Here is a 25,625-nt window from a genome sequence, read left to right on the forward strand (position 1 = left end):
AAGCACCACATATAAAACACATCTGCACTCCTATGGCTACTGCAGCATTATTGCCAAAATCAAAATATGGAATCAGCCTAAGCACCCATTAGTATACAAATAATAAAGAAAATGTGGTATAGATACAATGGAATACTATAGGGGCTGTAAAGCGGAGGGTGGGGGGACCTGTTAGTTGTGATAACGTGGATGAACCTAGAGGTGCTAAATAAAACTGTACATAAAGATAAATTTCATAGTATCTCACTTATACAAGGAATCTAAAAAAGCTGAACTCCTAAAAGTAGCAAGTCAAATCACAGTCACCGGGGACTAAAGGAGTGGAAGGTACAGGGGAGATAATGGTCAAAGGATACAAGATTTCAGTTAAAGCAAAGGTGTAAGTTCAAGAGTTCTGTTACAAATTTCATTTTATGATATTTCATAATGACACAAAATATTTTTAAAAACTTAGCAGTATTATAAGGATATGAAAATTCATGCAATTATAAAAAGAATGTGCTACCTAAATGATTACATGTTTTTCTGATTTAAAGCATTGCATAGGTTTAAAATACACAATTTTTTATCCATTTGCAAAAAATTCAGCATCTTTGTTAATATGATGTTTTTGATAATTCTTTGAGAATTTTATGCTGTGTATTTTTAACATTTTATTAATTATTTGGTAATTTCAAACACTGGGTGTTGATTCTATTTACCTTCTTCCCCTAACGCCTCCCAACATCTATCCAAATTCCCTACCCAACCAATTGTATATCTTCTTTTATTTTCCTTTTTTTTTGTATTAAAAAAAGTTCATACAAAACAAAGAGTTCTGTTACATGCTAATAACATGTCTACTTGAAAATTGATGATTTTTAGACAATCTCATCACAAGAAAATAGGTATGTGAGGTAGTGCACAGCCGATTCAGTAATACCACAATGGATACATATCAAAATGTCATATTTATATCATAAATTATGTACATTTTTTATTTGTCAATTAAAAAAATAAATTCTCTAGAGGCAGCAGAGAGAAGTCAGGGTTTAGATTACATACTGACTCAAGTACTCTTTTTATTTTTGTTTGTTTTTTGAGAGACTGTCTCACCATATAACGCAGGCAGACCTGGACCATGCAATCTTCCTGCCTCAGTCTCCAGAGTGCTGAAATTACAAGTGTGCCCCATCTTGCCCAGCTTCAAGAAGCTTTTGAGCACAACCTTTAGCTAAAGTCAAAGGATGAAAAAAAAAAAAGTAGTACACATAAAAGTTAAATTCCAGTTTCTAGATTTGTTTTTCACAACTAGTATAAAACAGAGGAATAAATTAGCAATTCTAAGACAGTCTCTATATTCTAGGATTGAACAAGTAAGTAAAAACTTGTGGATAATAAAAACCAGATTTGTCAATGCTGAAGAAAGAAATTACAAATACAGGAAGTATAAAAGCTAAAAACTGCAATAGAATTAGATATAGCATAACTCAACTGTTTAAAATAGCTATAAAAATAGAAATGTGTCTATAGATATATAAATACATACAAGTATATATACATATATTCTTGCCTACCTCTGTTGTATTAATTAATTTTCTATTACTGTAATAAGATACCATGACCACAGCAACTTATAAAAGAGTTTGTACTGGGCTTGTGGTTCTAGAGGTTGCAGTCTACACTGACAGAGTGAAAGCATGGCGACAGTGAGCTGGAGCAACAGCTGAGAGCTCACATCTTGATCCATACGCAAGAGGCAGAGAGCACACTGGGAATGGCACAGGTCTTTTGAAACCTCAAAGCCTGCCAGTGACACGCCTCCTCCAATAAGGCCACAACTTCTAATCCTTCCCGAACAGTTTTACCAACAGGGGAGCAAATATTCAAACATATGAGCCTATGGGAGCCATTCTCATTCAAACCATCACATCTATTTATTGAGAGCCTAGAATCAGTGATGATCCAACAGCAATATCTAACATATTAACAGGAACCACAGCTCTTTAGAAATATGGCCAATTCTAGACTGGAGTAAGGAAGCACAAATATGATGGACAGGGGCTGGGAATAAGGCTGAATTTCAGTGGTAAAAAGATTGCCTCCTCTTCGTAACATTCTTCTTTCATCTAGTGTGTGCATGGGTGTATGTGTGTCTACACTTGTATCACACCAGGCATGCAGAAATCAGAGGACAACTTACAGAAGTCAGTTCTCTCCTTCTACCATATGGGTGCTAGGGATTGAACTCAGGTCATCAGGCTTAGCAGAAAGTGCTTTTGCCACTGAGCCATCTCACCAACCCCAATCTTAAATCTTTCCTGTAGGCCTACAATTCTTAATTCTTTCTTTCTTTCTTTCTCTCTTTCTTCCTTCCTTCCTTCCTCCTTCCTTCCTTCCTTCCTTCCTTTTTAGTGCTGAAGAACAAATCTAGGACCATTATACACCAGGCCCTTGTAATTGTACATTTTTTATTTTTTATTTTTTATGGATGTGGGTGCTTTGTCTGCATGTATGTCTGTACACCGTGAGCACACCTGGCACTTGCAGACACCAGAAGAGGATGTCCTGGAACTAGAGTTATAGGTGGCTGTGAACCGACATATGGGTGCTAAGAATCGAATCCAGGTTCTCTGGAAAAGCAGTAGGTGTTCTTTGCTGCTGAGCCGTGTCTCCAGCCCATCTGTGACATTTTTTAAAGAACCCATCTTTAGAGTCGTATCTGCTTTAGTGAATTACATTTTTCTCATACTAAACAATATTCCCAACAACTGACAATATAACAATTTTAAGCACCTCAGCATGGAATACATAATGCATGAAACTATTCAAATTATCAATTAGCCGGGCGGTGGTGGCGCACGCCTTTAATCCCAGTACTCGGGAGGTAGAGCCAGGCGGATCTCTGTGAGTTCGAGGCCAGCCTGGGCTACCAAGTGAGTTCCAGGAAAGGCGCAAAGCTACACAGAGAAACCCTGTCTCGAAAAACCAAAAAAAAAAAAAAAAAAAAAAAAATTATCAATTAAAGGATATGTGGGCTAAAGATCACTCCATCCTGTTTCACATAAACCAAAACAGACTTACTAGTTGTAAGACCAAATAAAAGTGATCTCAAATAAGAGTTATGTCAGTAAAACACAATCTCTTAATGGGTCAGAAGTAACTTTACTCATTTATATTTAACAAAATATTTTGAGGATTTTGAAGATCAAATGTCCTGAAAGGGACAACAACCCAGCACTTTCTGCTAGCACAGCTGTTTGCTAAAGATCTTGAGAGGAGCAAGGCTCTGGGATAGAAGTCAGTAGTAGGAAAAGATAATAGCTACAAAATATTAAGCAAATTTTGGAATCACTTATTATTAATGTCGAGTTCATGAACATTTATCACTACATGCTATGCCTTCTTCAGGCCCTGGATGGAAAGCAATAAGCATAACCAACCACACCCCTGTTTGTCATGGTACTTCCAGTTTAGAATGATAAGACACTGCACACATGACCAGTGAACACGATAGGGAAAAAAGACACTGCTTTTATTTGTGGTGATTATTAAGAAACACCTCTTTAGAGAAAGTTATACTAGAGCTAAGTCCACTAAGGGAATGTCTCAGAGCATAGCCTTCTGGGCAGAAGGCATGAGACCAAAGGAGGAAAAGACTCTTTACATTCAAAGAACTTAAAAAACTCATGAACATGCTTTCTATAGTAGATAGAAATAACCAACAGCAGCAGAGAATAACCAACTTTGTATTAGATACAGCAACAGCACTGTATACATAGGAAAATATTCACATTGCAGAATGAGATTTTGTGTGTGTGTGTGTGTGTGTGTGTGTGTGTGGTGTTTCTAAATGATGTTGAAGATGTATGCATTGTAGTATGTCAGCAAATGGAAGATAAATTTTAAAGGTGGGGAAGGGAAATATACCCCAAGTATTGACTTTTGAGGATCTATAATGGGGGGAGGGGTGGTCAACACACTATCTCTCTACCTCTGTGTGTAAATTTTTTCACAAAAGTTTTAAAACCTGCATATATATACATACATATATATATGTATATGTATGTATATATATGTTACAGCTGACAGCTGGTGACACCCCTTCTTTCTCTTACTTTACTGCTTCAGCCCAGCCAGACTTTAAGGGTTTAGTCTACACTGGACAGGTCCTATACTCTAATACAGACAGCTAACACACCTAAGGCAAAGTTGAAATCCAGAGAGCATGCAAATAAGAACACAAAATAAATAGTCACATACTGATATACAAGTCATTCTTCCTGAGAAAAATCAGAATTGCCACAAGTGTGGCAATTCTTACACTTACAGAAGTACAAGCAAAATAAACCCCTTCCTCCTTGAGTTACTTTTGGTCATGATGTTTCATCACAGCAGCAGAAATCCTAACAAGTATACCACACATACACAAGAACAATAATTTCAATTTTTAAAGTAAATACATATTCACACCAGGCATAGTGGCTCATGCCCATAACCCCAACACTTGGGAGGCTGAGTGAGGAAGACGGCTCTAAGTTTGGCAACCTGGGTTATATAGTGAGTTCCAAGACAGCCTAGGCTACAAAATGAGAGCTAGGGTCAAGAATAAATGGGGAGGGTAGGAAATATTTTGATGATCATCTATATGTTCACTATCAGGTTCATTGACTATGAATTAATAGCTAATATGTTTCATCTACCCCCAAAACAAGCACCCACATCTTAAATTATAATAAATTAATGAAAAAACTCTTTAATCTCTTTTTTTAAAAAAAAACTCTCAATTATGGGTTACAAAGTCCAAATTCTTACTGTCTGTCTGTCTGTCTTTGTGGTACCAGAGATTTAACTCAAAGCCTCATGCATGCTAGACAAGTGCCCTACCACTGAGCTACATCAGCAGTCCTTTTGTCTTCAATTTTTGTGTTTTAATAGAGAGTCCCTAAGTTATCCACCATGGCTAGCCTTGAACTGCAACTCTCCTTCTGCAGGCTCCTGAGTGGCTTGGGTTATAGGCCTATACCCCCAGACCCAGACATAATGTCAAAATATCCTAGTTAGCAATCAACTCAGTAACAACTACAGCTATAAGCCTGCGGAAGGCGGGGGTCATCTATAAAGTACTTGTTCTGTAAACACAGAGACCTGAGTCCAGTCCCCACAAACCATATAAAAAGGTTGGGCACGGTGAAGCACATGGTAATCCCAGTGATACAGAGGCAAAAACAGGAGGATCCCTGGGGTTCACTGGTCAACCAGTTTAGACTAATTGGTAAACTCCAGACCAAGAAGACCCTATCCTCAAGGATGACACCTGAAATGGTCCTCCAGCTTCTATACATATACATATTTACACACACACACACACACACACACACACACACACACACACACACATGCATGCACATGTGTGCACATAAAAGAAAAACAAACACTACTTAAGGCCTTTACATACATAAACTACAAATTGTATGAAGCAGGGCTACCATAGGAACAATCCAAATTTCATGGTGTGATAGAGAAACTTAACGAGAGCTGAAAAATAACTCATCTACCAGTCATCTGCATCATTTCAATAGCAATTACTGCCATCATCTAAACAGTAATAAGACAGAAAGAGGACTGTGAAGCCTGCCTACACAGCCAATTTTATCATGGCAATTTGAAAAATATGTGACTTTCATAACCTACAATCTGCTGAACAAAATGACTAAAACATACAAGAATTGAAACTAGCTTTCCCTAGGTTCATAACATTTCAAATAAAATGCCAGTGTTTGTCAAAACTTTCTTTAAATTTGACACAAAATATTACTATCAAGCTGGCTTCTGTGAGTTAGTAACAACAAAAGTTGGTTTTGTTAAGATCAGTCATATCATTACTTTGTCCTTGGTAAAGTGCTGCTATAATAATGTATAACAAACACTCTCAGGGCTGCCACTACAAACATCTGGAAATTCCTACTTACAGACTCAGCCACATTCTGGTCTACAACATAAAGGTCTGTATCATGTCTTGGACAGCACTCCTAGAAGAAGACATACAAAGTCACAAACAACTACATCTCAAAATGCCCAAAGTCAGAGAAAAAAAAAAATCTAGTATCATTCAAGAATCAAAGGGGAATGCAGGACACAAAATTCTGAACAGTAAATGGCCTACGGCACTACGTTCAGACATACAGTGAGATGTGAGCAGCTTAATGGCCCCCAAGCCAACCTGGTCTGCCCAGCTTGTAGTGATGGATCTGAGAGGCCCAGCAAAGCCAACCCTGATTCTAGCTCCTATTTCTGTGAAGAAATTACTTTCGACATTTGCACTTTTCAACATGAGTTTGGATGACAAGTGACCCTAAGGTCTGCAGCTTTTCCACATTTCCCAGATTAAAAACTACCGAGGTCAAAGGGACCCAACTCTGTAGAGCCCTGAGATAGGGACTGGTGGCAAAGTCTGCTAACTGCTTTCAAGGACTGCTAAATAATTCCATAAACACAGGTTTTGTGTTAAGCTTTAAGTCTATTATAAATGTCCCATTTTCTTTCCTGTAAACGAGCAAAGCACTGGAACTTGGAGGAGTGGACTCTCAAGTGAACAGAGGTAGACAGACACCACTTATTTCTGGCAGTGTGGTGTAGGGACTAGCAACCTAGCAGCCTCTGCTCTAACAACTGGATAGACTGACCTCAAGGCAGCCCCGCTACTTCAGACACTTTATCACTCTGAGAACATGCCAGCTGCCAGGAACATTGCAGCTAAAGCCACAACTCTGGCTTCAGGAGGCATGCTCCAGTCACAACTGCTCCAGATAGCCTGCACTGGCCTGGGAAGGCAACATTCCAATCAAGGCAAGATTCCGTAATCTTTAGATAACCTTGAAGCTATTCTCACTCAAGTTACTCCTCAGTAACTTAGCAAGAAGCAAGTAAATGTGCAATGTGGAACTTGTGATTGGTCCTTATGCAAAGCTGGTGACTGGTCCCTATATAGGGCCTGTGATTGCTGGAACTGAACACTGCACTATGATTGGTCCAACTCTATCTTTCATTTCCATGCTACACACATGCCCTCCCACACACAACCTCCCAACTATATAACCAGACTGTACAGCTTACTTTGAAATCAACTAAGACACCTTTTGAGAAGGCTTCTCCCAACAGTCTCTTCTTGTGACTTTTATAGTAGAAACAGGCTAAATTGACAGTACAAAGAGGAGATGACATTGGCAAGAAAGCAGATAACTTACAGAAAGCAAACGAGGACTAAAACTCTACAGAGAGTGAGGCAGTTGAGATGGCAGAGGACAATATCAGAAGATGAAAGGACGCAGAAGCCCAAGACTATGAGATAAAGGTGAGAATTAGAAGAATTCAGGAACTGCCAAGCTCTAAGGACTAAGAGTCCCTAGAAAGTCACGGGTCCAGACTCTCAGGGCTTAAGAGCTGGCCATCTGCTGCGGCTGTTGCTACTATCAATGCAGAGCCACTGCGATGCACTGTGGTTCCTGGTTAGAGTGTTACACCACTAGCAGTTAATGCTCAGAACAGTAAACCCTCAACCTAAGCATCTAGGACTGAAAGTTTCTGGCCTCTAGCTAGAACTAGGAGCCATAAGCCCCTATTCCTCAGGATTCAGAGGGATAAGTCTGTTGGTCTAACCCATAGGCTCTTAGCTCGCAAGGGCCCAGAACCACCAACACTAAAACAGTCACTCTTTGTCTACTCCATTCCTACCCAAACAGAGTCAGAAATAACCCAAGCCAGCTCATTGGTAACACCATCACTCACAAGAGCCATCCCATGATTTCAGTGCTTAACAATGTCAGGTACATACAGAAAACCAGTAAAATCCACGGAAAGCAAATAACTGAAATAATTTCAAAAATACTGAAGTACAACTCTGACCCTCCTAGAATCTGTACGTCTACGGGAGACAAAATAAACCATGGCCTTGGTACCCAGGGAAGTGAGCCAGTGGTCATGCAACTATTATGAGCAGAGGGTCAGAGCACAAGTCAGTTCCACAGAAAAGCTCAGAAATTCCTATGATTGTTTTACCTTTTCAAGCTGCAAGTATTCAACTTGTCACTGAAGAAAATACATCATTAAGATCTAGCTGCCTCTGAATGTATGTTAAATTCAAAAGCTGCAATCATACAGAGGCCTAGCACACAGAAGGCAGATGTGAAGAAACCAGAGATACAGTTCCCACAACAACTACAAGCTTGGCAAATCTGCACATATACAATTGATAGTATTGCAGGTGAGGAGTGGCCTTCAATGAAGCCTAAAAAAATAGAAAGGTAAAACTGCAGGGAGAGGAAACTCTTTCTTTTAGAAATTAGAGACTGAGCAGAGCACTGAAGAACATCCTGAAAGAACAATCTTTCTTTCTCCTGAGGGGCAGAGACCAGCATCTTACTAGGGTCTCCTCAACTCTCAAATGCTCAGCTTCATTTCAAGTATCCCTACTTCTTGCTGTAGCATAAACACTAATCAGATGCAAATAGGCTGTTAGCTCCATTTGAAAGAGATAAATATCTAATCATCACAAAATGGATGGAATACTCTCGAACAAATAAAGTAACACTTGTTTATGCTAACGACATAAGAAAATGAAAACACTGCTACTATGAGCTGATAGAAGACCACACAGCTCAGTGGTTAAGAGACCCTGAGAGTCAAAACACCAGAGTTGAATCTAGTCTCTTTTCAGATCTTAGGAAAGCTGAGACTTGGACAAAGCATCTCACCTTTCTTTGCCTTGGTTCCATCGTCCATATGGGTCAATAAGAATAAAATGTGCCTTGTAAAGCTGTATTGAGTAGTCCATAAGATAATACACTATACTAAAATGGAAAGAGAAAAAAAAATACTAAAAGAGACCTTAGTATCAGGTGATAAAAATGTAGGAGACAGTGGATCTGGCAGAAGTAGTATCCATGTTAAATTAAACTGATAATGTCTGTGCATATCTAAGAAAATGTCTTTACTCTTGCAAACACTCACTGAAATATTTGGAGGTAAAGGTTTATGCAGTTTACTCACAGCATTTAAAGGGAGAAAAAACACAAAGAGTAACTGTTGACCACAGGAGAATCAAAATGCATGTGCACTTTGAGCATTTATACCAGAGAAATGAATATTTATGTTTGCACATGAATGCTCAGAACAGCTTTATTCAAACAGCCAAAAGTAGAACACTCCTTCAACAGAATGATCATGTATGCTGCAGACTACTACTCAGCAATAAAAAGGTACAAACTAATACACACAACAACTAGAATGACGCTCAAGGGAATGATACCAAGAAAAAAGAAATCCCAGAAGTTATGCACTACGTGACTCCATTTATGTAGCACCCTTGAAATGACAAAACTATAGAAAAGAATTGAGTGGTGGCCAGGCTAGGGAGAGACAGACATGACTGAGGCTATTAAATATTAAAGGGCAATGTGAGTGACCTCTGTAGCAGATTCTTCTGCATCTCTAGTGTGATGACCACACAAACCCACAGATGTACAGCACACACACACACTAGTGAGTACAAGTGAAAATGGAAAAATGCCAATACAGAGCACCCGCACATGGCAAACAGGAAGACAGTGGCTGAGATGTCCTGGCTCTGATAATGTACTAGTTATTCTAGAGAAAACTGAGTGAGGGCCGTTGGGCTCTGTCTCTATTGTTTCTTACAACTGTGTCTGCTTCTACAAATATCTCAAAACTAAAGGTTTAACTTAAAAATAAACTTGAAAAAGAAAAAAGGTTGCCAGGTGTGGTGGCACATGCCTTTAATCCCAGCACTTGGAAGGCAGAGGCAGGTGGAAAGGGTTCAAGTCTCATGGCATGGTCTACAGAGTGAGTTCCAAGACAGCAAGGACTACATAGAGCAGTGGTTCTCAGCCTTCCTAACGCTGCGACCCTTCAATACAGTTCCTCAGGTTGTGGCGACCCCAACCATAACATTATTTTCATTGCTACTTCATAACTGTAACATTGCCACTGTTATGGATCATAATATAAATATCTGTGTTTTCTGATGGTCTTTGGGGGTCATGACCCACAGGTTGAGAATCACTGGCATAAAGACCCTGTCTCAAAAAGAAAAAGCTAGAATAAAAAATAATATAAACAATAAAAGCACTAAAGGCAGTCCAATCAATTTAAGACAGGAAAAGGCTACCAACAGTTATAGTGCTCATTATCCAATGCCATTCTAAAGGACCTAGCCATTGATACATAAAAGGCAATATAAACAGTATTAAAAAATGATCAATTATAAATAGAATCACTGTCTACTTAGGAAATCCAACACAATCACCAGAAAAAGCATTCCAGTTGTTCAGTGGTGTCCAAATACAGTATATAAAAACAGCTTTTTAATTATATCCCAGAAAAGATTTTTGTGATGAAACTCTGGAAATTCAAAAACTTTATAGTGGTTAATTAGAAAACTCTATAAAGAACTCCATTTGTATTTTCTACCTTGTAAATTCTTGCATAGCTCATATACAACATGTTCCCACTGACTGTAAGGCCTGTCTCTAGCAAGGGTCTCTGAAACAGCATTCTCCAGTTCTCCCGCAGAAGGGCGACTTCACTCTTTGTTGATATCAGTTTCCAGTCTCCACTTCTCCCTTTACTTGAGAAGTTAAAGATTCTAGAAAGGAAATTCAAAAGTGGTTCCCAGTCTCTCAAGGCCTTAAACATAGTCTTTCTACTTGGGGCATTGGTTCCAAGACCCCATGTATACCCAAATCCAAAGATGACCAAGTCCCCTATATTAAATGGAATAAGAGCTGCATTTATGCCTATCTGTCTATATACGTTAAACTATCTCGACAGGGGAAGGGATGGCTCAATCAATAGAGCACTTCCTTACGAGCACAGAACCTAAGTGCAATCCCCAGAACCCAAGTAAAAACACCAGGCATGCTAGTTGGCATTTGTAATCCCATCACGGAGGCACAGACAGAGGATCCCTGAAACTCACTGAACAGCCAGCCTAGCCTGATTGCTGAGTTCCAGGCCAATAAGAGTCTCCATCTCAAAGGAAACGGATGGCCTCCCTGAGCAAGATACTGGGAGCTGTTGTCTAGCCCCCATACAAACATGCATGTATGTGCACATGTGCACAGAGAGAGAAATACATACCAACACACGCATATATGTTTGTGAAAGAATTGTCTTTATATTCATTATAATTTGCAGTATGGTGTAAATCCTGAGCACACCTGTTCAGTGCAGATGCAAATCTAATGACTTCGATCTCTGTCAGTTGAATCATTATGTACAGACCCCATGGATAAGGAGGTCAATTGTACTTTAAACAAACATAAGCCAGTTCTCAGAGGTGAGGAGCTAAGGTTTCTTCCTTAGCTCAGAATCTTTATTCTTTTCCTGGAGCTTAGAATCCTTTTCATCAACTCTGAGAGATTCTAACAGGGCATTCTTCCTTGGGCCCCAGAAACATCTATCTTTGTGAAGCTTCTCTCTCTGATAAATTTCAGGTTCTCAGTCAGTGAAGATCAGTGTATAGCAGAACCTCATTTATCTATTTATTCCTAGTCAAGAGTTTCCCACATTAGCTCCCGTTTTAAACTACAGTGGTTTCTAAACCACTGCCACCCAGACCCACCCAGTTTTCCAGGTAGATACACTGTCTGCAGAAGCAAGGAAAGTGCTATGATTATGACCTTGAATAGCTCCCACAGAGCCGTGTGTTAAAGGCATTGGGAAGTAGCAGAACCCTTAAGAAGTGAGGCCCAGAAAAGGGCCAGGTTATGGAATCCTCTTTCCCCTTCTTTCTTTTGCTCTCTGGTCACAGCATATGCAATTTAGGTTTGCCATGTGCTCCCACCATGACGTAATACCTCATCACAGGCCTAAAGCAACAGGGTTAGTTCTTCATAAGCTGGACCTCCAAAATTATAAGCCAAAATAAGTTAGCCATCTCAGATATTTTATTATAGTGACAGCAGACTAACATAATAGATGTTGAAATCCTAAACCTTAATGGCATGCTACCTTACTTGGTTCTGCAGAAGTAATTAGTTAAGATGATGTCAAATAAGAGTGGGGATACCTGCCGGGCGGTGGTGGCACACGCCTTTAATCCCAGCACTCGGGAGCCAGAGCCAGGAGGATCTCTGTGAGTTCGAGGCCAGCCTAGTCTACAAAGCAAGTTCCAGGAAAGGCGCAAAGCTACACAGAGAAACCCTGTCCCGAGAAAAAAAAAAAAAAAAAAAAAGAGTGGGGATACCCAATGATTGTTACCTTTGTAAAAAGGAAAAATGTGAACACAGACACACTCCCAGAGATAACATCATGTGAAGATTAAGGCAAACACTAGAATGATGTGTCTAAAAGCCAAAGAATGTCAAAGATTGCCAGCAACCTCCTGAAGCTAGGAGAGGGAGAGATGGAACAGATTCTTCACAGCCTTCAGGAGTCAACTCTGCCAACACCTGGACGTCAGGCTTCTAGCTTCCAGAGCTTTGAGTAGTAAATTTCTGTTGTATAAGCCTTTAAAGGTACACTAGATCCTCCATACCCACAGGTTCTACCTTGTTGGATTCAACCAACACAGACTGAAAAGAATCAAGAAAACTATGCTGAATATACGTAAACTTTTCTCCTTGTCATATTCCTTAAACAATGCAAGGACTGCTTGATATTACAACTAAACTAGAGGTGATTTCAAAGAGGATGTGCATAGGTCACAAGCAAATGCACTGTTCCATATAACAGATTTTAGCATCATTAGAAAGCTCCAGGCTCCTGGAGCTACAGAAACTGAGACAGGGATGGAAAAGTGGCTCGGAAGTTAAGAACACTGTTGCTCTTGCAGAGTTCAGTTCCCAGCACCCACATAGTGGCTCACAACTATCTATAACTCCAGTTCTAGAGGACCCATCACCCCCTTCTGAACTCCATGGACATCAAGCGTGCAAGTGGTGAACATACATACATACAAGCAAACACACACACACACACACACACACACACACACACACACACACACACACACAAAATAATCAAAATGGAAAAGAAAATGAGAGGCAACTATACTTTGTTATAACTGTATTCTGTTAGACCAGCAAATTAATCTACCATTTAATCAAATCAGGCTCATGAGATCCAATGAAAACCTCTCTCTCAACAACTTTTCCAAAATGGAAAGAAAGGTCTAAAAACCTACAACTCAAAATGGTCTATTAGCAGCCCCTTTTATTAAAAACAGACTAAAGTCCAAATAGTTTTTAAAAAATCTCTTTTGGATTAGTTCTCAAGTAACCTTACCTATGGTCACTATTAGAAGATGCTTAAACAAAAATAAGAAACAAATGCAAATTTTTACATGTACTGAAGGTGGTGTTTCAACAAATAAAAGATTTCTCACTAAATGATACTAAACAATAGCTCTACAAGTGAGAGAAATTAATCTGGTTCTTAGCTACTCCCCTACTTCCCACCAAACCTGGTAAGTGACCAGGAAGAATAGCAACAGATTTAACTGCAAGAGACTAAAATAGTTAAGGATTGAATACATGGTCTACCATAAACAAGTGCAAAGGCAAATATCTTATTTGCTGTGTTAAACTATTCCAAAGCACAGAAGAAAATGAAAAACTTGGGGCTGGGAAGATATTCTTTTAGTAAGTGTCTGTCATACAAGTATGGGTGCCTGAGTTCCAATCCCAAGGACCCATGTGGGGAACAAAAGAAAACTGGGTACAGCTACATGCATCCTAACCCGAGTGAGGGTGGAAGAGATGGAAGGACCCCCCAACAGCGAGAGACCCTGTCTACATGCATCCTAACCCGAGTGAGGGTGGAAGAGATGGAAGGACCCCACAACAGTGAGAGACCCTGCCTCAAAAGATGAGGTAGAGGAGATGAAGAGATGTCTCTGCAGTAAAGAGTTCGCTGCTCCTCTGAAGGACCTCGGTTCCATTCCCAGCACCCATGTGGTGGGTCACAAAACCATCTGTAGCCCCAATTACAGAGGATCTGACACCCTCTATTTTCCAGTCTCCACAGGCACTGCGCACACCTGGTACATAGACATACACTTAGGTAAACAATTATCCATATAAAGTAAACATAAAAATAAGCAAATCTCTTAAAAATATATATCTTTCAAAAACAGTAAGCATAGTACTTAATGGCATAAATACAGCATTATCACTGAAGTCAGAACGTAAATTTAAATTTTAAGACCTTTTTTTTTTGGTTTTCAAGACAGGATTTCTCTGCATAGCCTTGGCTGTCCTGGAACTCACTCTTACAGACCAAGTTGACCTGGAACTCAGAGATCGATCCTCCTGCCTCTGCCTCCTGAGTGCTAGAATTAAAAGTGTACACCACCACTACCTGAAAAATTTTAAAGCATTTTTAAATGACCTAAAAATTAACAAATTCTGCTCTTGACCAAAAAGATTCAACATTAAAAAGAAACAGATGAGCCGGGCGGTGGTGGTGCACGCCTTTAATCCCAGCACTCGCACTCGGGAGGCAGAGCCAGGCGGATCTCTGTGAGTTCAGGCCAGCTTGGACTACCAAGTGAGTTCCAGGAAAGGCACAAAGCTACACAGAGAAACCCTGTCTCGAAAAACCAAAAAAAAAAAAGAAAAAAAAGAAACAGATGACAAATTAGTCATACTAAGATCAGTGTGCACAGTTCTAATCACATCTTTAAAAAAAAAATAGAAACTTGGCCGGGTGGTGGTGGCGCACGCCTTTAATCCCAGCACTTGGGAGGCAGAGGCAGGCGGATCTCTGTGAGTTCGAGGCCAGCCTGGGCTACCAAGTGAGTTCCAGGAAAGGCGCAAAGCTACGCAGAGAAACCCTGTCTCAAAAAACCAAAAAAAAAAAAAAAAAAAAAAAAAAATAGAAACTGAAAAGTTCAAACTGAAGATCAAATACAAGGAAAAAACTAATTAAAAAGTAGTAAAGTCTACATTTCTTTTCTTGAATCAAGGGTTTGTCTCAAACCCAGCCCCTAAGTGCTGAGACTTCAGTTGTGAGACACCACACAAAACTAAATAGACATTCTCCAAAGGGAAAAATACTTATACTGTGATGTACTATGTGGTCCAAGTATAAAGAAAATACAAAATTCAGGTTACCTCACAAAGGAGAGGGAAGAGGTGGCATTAAGAAGAGAGGCAAAGCCGGGCGGTGGTGGCGCACGCCTTTAATCCCAGCACTCGGGAGGCAGAGCCAGGCGGATCTCTGTGAGTTCGAGGCCAGCCTGGTCTCAAAAGCGAGTACCAGGAAAGGCGCAAAGCTACACAGAGAAACCCTGTCTCGAAAAAACCAAAAAAAAAAAAAAAAGAAGAGAGGCAAAGAGCCTTCAGTTACAGTGATTTCTTAAAGCAGTCCCTGTACCTGGGCACTCTGTCTGCTATCAGGGATACCTTATACATGTTTGGTTTTTGTTTGTTTTTTGCAACTTCTCAGTTATAAACCCATAATTTAAAACAAACAAGATTGTACATACAATGATACTCATGGTCTTAATTCTAGACTCAGTCTTTCACTACTGTGACGTCCTCCTAAGGAGCCATCTGCAGATCCATGGGGACAGTGGTGGGGGACAACGAGGAGCAATGCACTCTCTGATCAAACAGAAGCCGGTGACAATCACTTCAGACACCAGCAAAGATAATGTTTGCCTGAATATACCACAATAGAAAGATCTGTAAAAGCAATTAGAAGCACATGCAATTAAAAATCACTGCATGCTGTGATTTTTAACAGTAAAACGTTTTTCATTGATTATTTTTAACTGACCAAAAGTCAATGAAACCTCAGCTCTCAATTTCGAGATTAGAGTGAGTTTAATCCCATCTTTGCAGTATCACTGTCAGTTCTTCCTGTGGTGGGCATGTGGCTGTATGTTCAAAGACAGTACTGCACATGCTTCCTCCCTACCAAGCAGAATGAGCAAAATCCCTGAGCTCTGTCCTCCACACTGAGCATTCCTTTCATTATTACAGTAAAAGGCCACACAATGGAGGCTGAAGAGATGTCTCTATAGATAAGAGAATTAGCTGCTCTTCCAGGGGAACTGGGTTCAATTCCCAGCACCAACACGGCAGCTCACAACTGTCTGTAACCAGGATTCCAGGGATCCAGTGCCCTCTTCTGGTTTCTGAGGGCACCGCACACACATGGTACACAGACATAAACAGCAAAAACAACCACACACAGGCTGGAGAGATGGCTCAGAGGTTAAGAGCACTGGCTGCTCTTCCAGAGGTCCTGAGTTCAATTCCCAGCAACCACATGGTAGCTCACAACCACCTGTAATGAGATCTGGTGCCCTCTTCTGGCCTGCAGTCATACATGCTGTATACATAATAAATAAATAAATAAAAAGAATTTGAGAAGCTGGAGGCTTCTTACTCATGCTCTTAAGAAAAAAAAAAAAAAAAACAACCACACACATAAAAAATGTTTAATTGTTAACGGAAAAAAATAAAAAACAGCTACCCAATGACCAATGATCCTATAGTTGAAGCAGGATTCTAAGTTCCTGTGATAGTGGGATAGTCTTTGGGTATAGTAAATTGACTGCTGAGATAATCAATAAATGAATTAGCATAAAGTATGCTGACTTCTTTGGAAGGAATTTTATGGACACAGATTCAAGACTTCTCATACAATAAACAATTCAATCACACGCACTAATAAAGTAACTAAGTAACAGTAAGAAAACACGCTATCAATCAATCAATGAACCTGTGAATTAATTATGTGCAAGACTATACTAAGTAATGAAGGCAAATTTTAAAAGCTGCCTGCCCGGGATCAGACTCATACAGTAGCTAAAGACATACAAAAGACTGTTTTGAAGTCAGACATAAAAAAAAAAAAACCACTTCCACAGTTCAGTCCAACTCCCTTGTCATCTGCTTTCCACAGCCACGCCCAATCCAGCCAAATACATGCCCACTCTTCAAGTCCATGCACTGCAGTACACACTCACCTTGCCCCCACCCACCCCACCCAGCCCCTCAGATGCTTCTCTCACACTAGAGGCCTGCAAAAGTTCCTGACTTCCAAAGCTCATCCCAAACACTTCCTGCACCCTTGGAAGTCTTTTATACACAGCATGACCTGTGTGCTCTTTCCAACTCCTCTCCGAGGAGGCGCCTTCCCTACTCTATCTCCTGTTGTATTCCTATACTTATCTGTCTTGTAGAATCAAGTTATACAACTAAAAAACCTAAATTGAAATCTGAACGATTAGCTATCTGGCCTTGACCAAATCAAACTGCCCCATTTTCTTAAGCTTCAGCTCCTGAATATACAAAGTAAGGAAGTCATCACCACCTAGTGTGCACTCCTTATTGATTAATAAACAGGGTGTGGGTTTAGAAGAGGGAGTGTGAAGAAAAGACTGAGCAGGGAAGTGCCTCGGAAGGACAACAAAGAGCATGAAAGTTGTAGCTATTCACACTACACTCTATATCCTTAATGAGCCAGAGGAAAAGCTAACATATTAAGAAAAGACAAGAAAAATATTCAAGGTCAATGAAAGGAATAACCAAAGTTCAACCAAAAAGAAACAGGTATCATGAATACTTTAGTCAAAAAAAAAAAAAACCCACCTTCCCACACTAGACCAGACAGGAACACTAATAAATACTGATAACACGTAGGAAAAAATACCAACTGTATACAAACTAACAGAAAACTGAAGGAAAGGGACCATTTCCCAACGCATCAGGGCTCCCCACACTACTAGCAAAATAAAAAGAAGACTTTAAAAAACCCTTTCACCCGGGTCCTGTGAGTAAAATCCAAAGACTAGAAAAGCTGGGTGTTTACAAACTGACAGCACTGAACTAAGAGATGGAAGGACAGACAGAGAAATGTGCAACACTCACTTCAAATCTACGAATGGCCAAAATGCCAACAGCAGAGTAAAGAGTGGCTGCCAACAACAGGAAGAAGAGAATGAATTGCTCTAGAGACCTGTGACACTTCATTCAACAGTGACCACCACTCAACTGTACACTAGAAATGACTAGAACTATGGATGGACACCAGCACGTGCAAGTCGGAAGTCAACCTCAGGTGTTATTCCTCAGAAACTGTCTGCTCTGGTTTTCACTTGGGAGGGATTGCTTGTTGTTTTGTTTTGTTCTGAGATAGCCTCTCTCTGGGACCCGGGGCTCACAGATTAGGCTTGACCAGCAAGCCGCAAGGATCCTTCTGTCTTCTCAGCACTATTATGACAAGCACATGCCACCAGTCTGCTTTTTACATGAGTGCTGGGGATATGGAACTCAGGTCCCCGTGTGTGGCAAACACTTTACCAACTAAGCGAATTCTCCCAGCCTGACAGTAAATTTTATACTACGTGTTTTACTACTTTTTTCAAAGGAGTTAAAAAAAAAAAAAAAAAAAGCACAAAAACTGGTTCCCGAGTAGTACCGATTCAAAATATTTCTCATCAACTGGCCCCACTGGCCTATTTTAATCCCTAAAATTCTTTTTTATTTCCAAGTAAAAGAAAAATGGGTACATATTTCTAGTGGGCCATGGGAGTTTCTCCAACTATAATAAAGCACGAGGGAGGGGCAGTGAGATGGCTCAGCAGGTAAATGCACCTGCCCCAAAGCCTGACAACCTGAGTCAACCCCCAGGACCCACCTGGTAGGAGGAGACTCCTATAAGTTGTCCACAGACCTACACACATACACACACACATACACACACACACACACACACACACACACACACACACACACACAAATAAATTAAAATTTAGATTTTCTTTAATTAAAATTTACAAAATAAAGCATAGGGGGCAAGTCGAAGAGCAAGGGTCGAGAACACAATTCAAATGCTAACTGGTGGCAGAAACACAAAGCAGACTATTCAGACACAAGCATACTGTGTCATCCCCATGCTACACACAGCCTAAGTCCCTAAGCAAAACCTTCATAGAGGCTTCTCTTTATTCAAAGCACAAAGAAAAATTCAGCTGCCTACAAGGCCCAGCACAATCTGGCCCCATTCCACTCCTCCAGCCCTCTGTCCTACCAGATTGTTCCACATGCCTCCAGCTCCCTTCTAAAGCTGTACCTAGTGTCCCTGATCCTCTCCCACCCACCCTGCCATCCCAGGGTCTCTGCCCTGCTCACCCATCTCACTGAAGCACTTCCTTTCCCATGCATCCTGAATATCTCCATTCACAGATCTCATGTGTGACTTCTCTCAACACATCACAACTGCAGCTTAACATCTGTGTGGTTACTGGATTGTTATCTGCTAAAAACAGGATTATGTCTGTATTCAATCTCACTTCCACAGCCAAGCACAATGCCTGGGACCAGGTGGACATTCTGTTATCTGTTTAATAACTAGATTAAACAATATAATATCTACAGGAAAGCAATAAAACATCCTAAAAGGTCTTAAAAGTTTATTCATCTTCATAATTGTATCTTTGGTGGATCTGCAAAGCAATAGCCTAAAATCCTTATCTGAACTGCTAATGTCCTTCCGAGGCTTAAGTGCTGAGCATCAAAGACTGATAAGCTACACACACACACACACACACACACACACACACACACACACACACACACACACACGAGCACACCACAGATAAAACATGGCAACTGGTTGCTGAATAACCATTGTTTTCATTGTCTCCTGACACAGTGCCTGCTACATATGAAACACTCAAGAATATCAGTCAAGAATAAAATTTCACAAGCCTCTTAAGTACATATTAAACAGTAACTCTACTTAAACTGTTGTGTTTAACATAAACATAAGACTGACTGCAGAAGCAAAGGATCTCTAACGGCAAAGACCCTGTTTTAGATCTCAAAAAGGAAAAACACCAGAGATTTGTGCGTGGTGTGTTTTGAAAGAAATGGATCAGAATCAAGTGACTTTAGGATTTTCAAAATGAACTAAAGAACACCATATGGAAATATTTCCCAAACCCTAAGGAATATGAGAAATTGTTTAGTTTGTTCAGTCCCCTCCAATAACAAATACAAAACGTATCTATACTTTGGAGGCAAATCAACTATTATTTCATCCATAAACATATTCCTGAAAATACCAGCCTACATTCATTTCTCCAGCCTCTAGCCTACTACACAGCGCTTAATACCTATCACATAGATTGTATTTAACCAAATGTCATCTTATTGCTTCCCAATGGGGCAATGTGTACAATCTCGTAACGCTGCAGGTGCTTAATACTAACTGAAATGAAATGATAGAGTTTTGAATGGTGAATCTTAGTAAGTTCCTGCATTTTATTCCTAAATAATTCCACAAACTATTCACATCTCTGTTTCCACTCCATCATCATTAAGTACAATCAGGAGTTACCAACAACGTCTCAAGTTTTCTTTGTACCACTTGTCCAGACTCAAAAGGAGGTTTTTGCCGGGCGGTGGTGGCGCACGCCTTTAATCCCAGCACTCGGGAGGCAGAGGCAGGCGGATCTCTGTGAGTTCGAGGCCAGGCTGGTCTACAGAGCGAGATCCAGGAAAGGCACAAAGCTACACAGAGAAACCCTGTCTCGAAAAACCAAAAAAAAAAAAAAGAGAGGTTTTCAGTGCCACTGTTATCTTTTGAAGTGTACGTCAGAGATATATTAACACCAGCCCCTACTCCAACTTAGTAAATTTTACTTGAAAATTTTTCTCAAGGTTAGTCAAGTTCCTTCTGTATAAAACTGGAAGCGACAACATCTCCGATACAATATACTAACCAACCACAGTTCATTCCTAACTGGAGAGCTAACTCCCCGGGAAACCGTCGGTTCAGGGTGTACGATTCAGGGAGTCTCCACGTCCCTCCCAGATGGATAACGTGTATCCCTTTGGAGAGCTCGGGCCACCTGCAAGGGCTGCGGCTCAGCCCTCCCTCCCGAGGCGCCAGTCCTGGCCATCAGGACCACGAGAGCACGTCCCCAGGGCACCCGAGCCTCGGGAAGCCGCGTCCTCCCAGCCAGCGGCTCCGAGCCCGCCTCCCTCCTCACGCACTGCACGGCGCTACAAAAGGAAGGACCCGCGGGGCGTGAGGGGCCCGAGGCCAGGCCGGAGCCGTCGACAGGCGACCGGAGGCGCCTGCCTCGGGCGCCCTGTGAGGCGAGGGCGCACGGCCCGGGCCGCGGAGCGCGGCGCGGCGGGAAGGCCAGGCCCGGCGGCCGGGGCGTGCGCAGGGGGAGGGGGCAGGAGCCTCACCGTCGCTCCCCGGAGGCCGGCGCCGCCGCGGACCCGCAGTTGCTAGGGAGAATGCGCTTCCGGGTCACGAGCGAGCGTTCCAGTGAGCGACGGTGGCCGGGTGGGGCCAAGAGCGAAGCGCAGGGCGAGTGGGCGGTGGAGGCGGTGGTCGCTGGGGCAGGGCCGTGAGATCGAGCGAGGGGCGGCGCGTGGACCACCCCGCGTGGGCAGCTCACGACTGGGAGACGGCAACCGAGCCCACTTTCTGCTCGGGGTCCCTCTCGCAGGATCTGAACCCACCACCTAGCCGATGCCTTTTTGCCCGTGCCACCAGGCTTAAGGATGCCCTGGGCTTCGTGTCCTCGCTGGTGAACAACGCCAGCGCCTTCCTTGTTACCAACTCTTCTTACTCATCCATCCATTGACCTGTCACTCCTTCACTGGACACCTGTTCGGAGCTACGTGCATTGTCGGCACGTGGGGTACAGAGCTGTGTAACAAGGGCGCGATCTGTACCCTAGAATGTGCAGGCTGGTGACCAAGGAGGTGACAGTGTCCAGCTCACTGAGATGAGCGAAGAAGCTGTGAAAGCCTGCGTGAGAAAGGCCTGCCTAGGCACAAGAAGGGAAGAGCGTACAGACCTCAACCAAGCAGAGGAGGAGGAGGGAAAAGTGTGTCAAGCCACGGCATAGATGAATGTGGTGTGAAGTCCGCCTGAAGGCAGCGTGGCCAGACCAGAGAGGTGTTTTAAGAATTGCTTATAGATAGGGGTGGAGGCTAGAACCTGATGACTCTGTGAACCAAAGAGAAGGAACCCCCAAGGAGTGTCCAGAGAAGCATGAGAGAAGGAAGTTTGTCAGTGAGGGGCTGGTCACCGTTGTCAACCTCCGTAGAGATCGTGTGTCCAGTGGTGCCCATAGAATAATCAAAATTCAAGAATACAATTAAATAATACTGTTAGAGTAGAAGGTGCTGGAATGGGGCCCACTTCTGGTGAAGGAGGCCGCTGCATTGTTCTACATGTTGAATCAAGAAAAGGCGGTATGGCAAACTTCTGGATTTCTTAATTCTTTAAAAAGCCCCACTTTGGTATAACTTACATGTTTGCTTAAGGAATGAACCAGGGGATCCTTTGGGGTTTTTTTTTGTTTTTTGGGTTTTTTTTTTTTTTTTTTTAGCTTTCTCTCAGATCCTTCCAGAACCCTCAGCCAAACTGCCATGTAGGCAAAACTTGCCTATTTAAACTGCGGGACTAGATAGCAGGGATTTGGGGGTTCAGTGAATAGGAAGCAGGCCAGCAAATGGGAAAACCCAGAAGAGACAGAGAACAAAGGATTGAAACAGTAAAATATGGGATGGGGGTGCTAGAAATGGAAGGTGAGGCTAAGAAAACCAAAACTAAACCCAAGAATCGAATGTCAAGGACAAGAACAAAGGAAGGAGAGCCAAGATCATTAGATTATCCAAGACCTCATTTTGACTGAACATCTGGCAAGAAGTGTGATAACTGGTGCGAAGGTGACAGGGTGGACATACTACCATGACCTCTAAGTGGAGTAAGCTTGGCTTCCTCTTGAAGAGCACAGCACACTTTGGAGAGGACCTGGACTAAAAGGCTTGCTCCACATGCTTATCTCTGGCCCATGTACATTCCTCATAGAACAAGCATGTCCATAAGCTCTTCTGAAAGATTTAGAAATGGTTTCCTCTGGGAAACTGTGACTCTATTCCTGATTGATTCAACCAGCTTTCTATGAACGTAAATCAATTATTTAAAGTATGTGGCTGAAGAATATGGGAACCCACAAGGTATGGTCAAGAGGACTGTCTTAATCCATTCTGATTGCTGTGACAGAATACTGTAGACTGAGTAGTCTATAAGCAGACTTCCCTAGAGGCTGGGAAATCCAAAATCAAGGCACAAACCTATTCAGTGTCTGACATAGACCCATTTCCTGATTGATAATCAGCAATCTGTTCAATGTGTCCCCACAAGACAGACAAGACAAGGGAGTTCTCTAAAGTCTATTACAAGACTATCCCATCCATGAAGACTGTGGTGCCCATGACCTAATCCCCTATCAATGACTCCATCTCCTAACACTTTCTGTTACACAAGGTGTTGGGGATATGGGGACGGAAACAGACATGAACTCTTTAGCAAAGGCCTAGGACCAAATCAAGACCAGTTATGGTTTAGTAAGCTACATCAGTTGTTTGGTGAATAACAGGCATAAAACCAACTCACAATCTAGAAAAGGGAAGGCCTGAATGCATGAGTTGATGAATTCTATCTTGCATATACTTTGTGGTGTATTCTACTGAAGGGCCAGGTGATCTACTGGGCTCCATTTAGTTGGGTTTCTGTGGAATGTCAGTGGCGTCATAAGAGATGGGAACTTACTGTTGTTATGAAAGGCCTATTTTATTCTGCACTTCAACATGATAAACTTCATCTGTGTTTGGTCTCTGGGTGACTAATAGCCCATTAATAATGCAAAATGCCTTGAGAAATGTCTCCCAAGACCCAGCACAAGAGTAGGACCACAATGGCCATCCCTTACTGGAATATGTAAAGTGCCACCTACAGCCTCTAGAAGCACACCAATTTGACTTTAGGGGGCATTGTGTCTACATCTTAGTCTTGTCTGCTGGAAAAAAGTATCATAGACTGGGGACCTTAAACAACAGAAACACAGTTCCCAAAGTTGTGAATGCTAAGATCAAGGCACTGGCAGATTGTCTGGTCAGGACTGACTTCCTGTTCCTTGTCTTGTCCTGATCAGACAGGAAAAGAGCTAATTAACTTTCTAGCTTCTCATAAAAATACCAATCCCATTCTTGAAGGCCCTTGTGACCCAATCACCTCCCAAAGGCCCCACCTCCTATTATACTGGGACTGCTTTTCAGAATATGAATTTGGAAGACATAAACCTACAACCCACGAATCTGCTATTAATCCCTAACTCACTGATGAGTTATGGAGTTGTAAAGAGCTGCTGTTGTCCCAGGGCTTCCCAAGTCTACTTAATCTTGGTTCCTAAGCACCACTTCCTCTGCCCAGGACTCTGTGCTAACATCCTCCCAGGCATAGAGGGTCCCTGAGTACACTTCCCCTGTCACCACATTCTTAAACATCCTGCCATCAGGTGGTCCTGGAAGTTGTCTCTTTCTCCTCGCCCAATTCCACTGCCGTCAAAGACAGGGAAAAGAGCAGTTACTAAGCAACTTGGGATCAATTTAAATTAAAAAAAAAGCGTGTTGCAACCTCAAAGATGAACCCAGGTGATAAAGACAGGGTGTGCGTATGAACGTGTGGGAGTAAGTGTGTGAAAAACAGCGCAGTGACCAAAACAAACACCACAAGAACTTCAAAGAGATAAGGCAGAAGAAGTTCATTTGGCAACATGATTTCATTGCTGTGTGCATGCCGATCTCCTCACACAGGAAGTAAAGGGTCAGGAAAGGAGTATGAACTAGGGTGAAAACTGAAAACATTCCAAGAAGCAAAGTAGAGGAGTGCTTGCTGGCCGGGAGGAATTTGGGAAGACTTCAGATGCTGAAGACCATATATGTGGGCTGAGTGCATGGGCCAAGAATAATGGGTGAGCAATAAAGAAGTCTCTCATCATCTCACCACCTGGTCCAGCGTCCTCACAGCAGCACCTAGACCCACCCAGACCACTGCTTCCAGCTGGAAGCCGTACTCTGTATTCTGGTTTTGTTCTTGCTTTACTTTAAATTTATATGATTGGTTTTTTTCTTTCTAGTATTGGATTTCTCTTTTCCTTAACTTTTAGAATATAAATCCTACTAAAACATTCCTTTAAAAAAATTCTTGAGTCTTATTGCATTACTATCATGTTCTCTTTTTATCTTATAGTTCCCATTTAAAATTTTGCTTTAGAGATGGCTCAGCTGTTAACAGCACTGGCTGTTCTCAGCACTCAGGGTGTGTCTCCCAACTGTCTGTAGCTCCAGTCCCACTGTGGATCTGACGCCCTCTTCTGACCTCTATGGGTACTTCATGCACATGGCGTTGACATACATGCAGGCAAAATACCCATACACACAAGATAAAAAAAATTAAATGAAAAACAAATAAATATAATTTCCATCTTCTATTTTTTGTTTTTCTTTTTGGTTTTTCGAGACAGGATTTCTCTGTGTAGCTTTGGTGCCTTTCCTGAAACTCACTCTGTAGCCCAGGCTGGCCTCAAACTCACAGAGATCCGCCTGCCTCTGCCTTCCGAGTGCTGGGGTGGTGGCCATCTTCTAACTATTTTAACTATCAAGTTATCATATTTTTAATTTTTGAACTGTGTGTGTGGTGTGTGTAAGAGGAAAATTTCAGGAGCTGGTTCTCTTCTTCCACCTTGTTGGGACAAGGTTCTCTTATTTTTGAATGATGCTTCATACTCCAGGCTAGCT

At 41.7% G+C, this 25,625-nt stretch overlaps 1 protein-coding gene across 5 annotated transcripts in view; it reads right to left on the bottom strand.

Moving 5' to 3' along the window:
- Dis3l2 (DIS3 like 3'-5' exoribonuclease 2) overlaps window positions 1-21,349 on the bottom strand; it is a 330,432-nt gene extending 309,083 nt beyond the window's left edge. For 2 of the 5 annotated variants that reach the window (XM_052750515.1, XM_052750512.1), the window contains exon 1: window positions 20,741-21,148. The gene's annotated coding sequence lies outside the window, so the exon portion shown is untranslated. Of the gene's footprint in view, window positions 1-5,951; window positions 6,008-20,740; window positions 21,152-21,215 lie in introns of those variants that run through there. The other 3 variants (XM_052750513.1, XM_052750514.1, XM_052750516.1) reach the window with 3 other exon arrangements.
- Between the last annotated feature and the right edge of the window lie 4,276 nt (window positions 21,350-25,625).

Source organism: Peromyscus californicus, unplaced genomic scaffold, assembly GCF_007827085.1.
Source record: "Peromyscus californicus insignis strain IS unplaced genomic scaffold, ASM782708v3 Scaffold_21__1_contigs__length_65335640, whole genome shotgun sequence".
In the NCBI taxonomy this organism is placed as follows: Eukaryota; Metazoa; Chordata; class Mammalia; order Rodentia; family Cricetidae; genus Peromyscus; species Peromyscus californicus.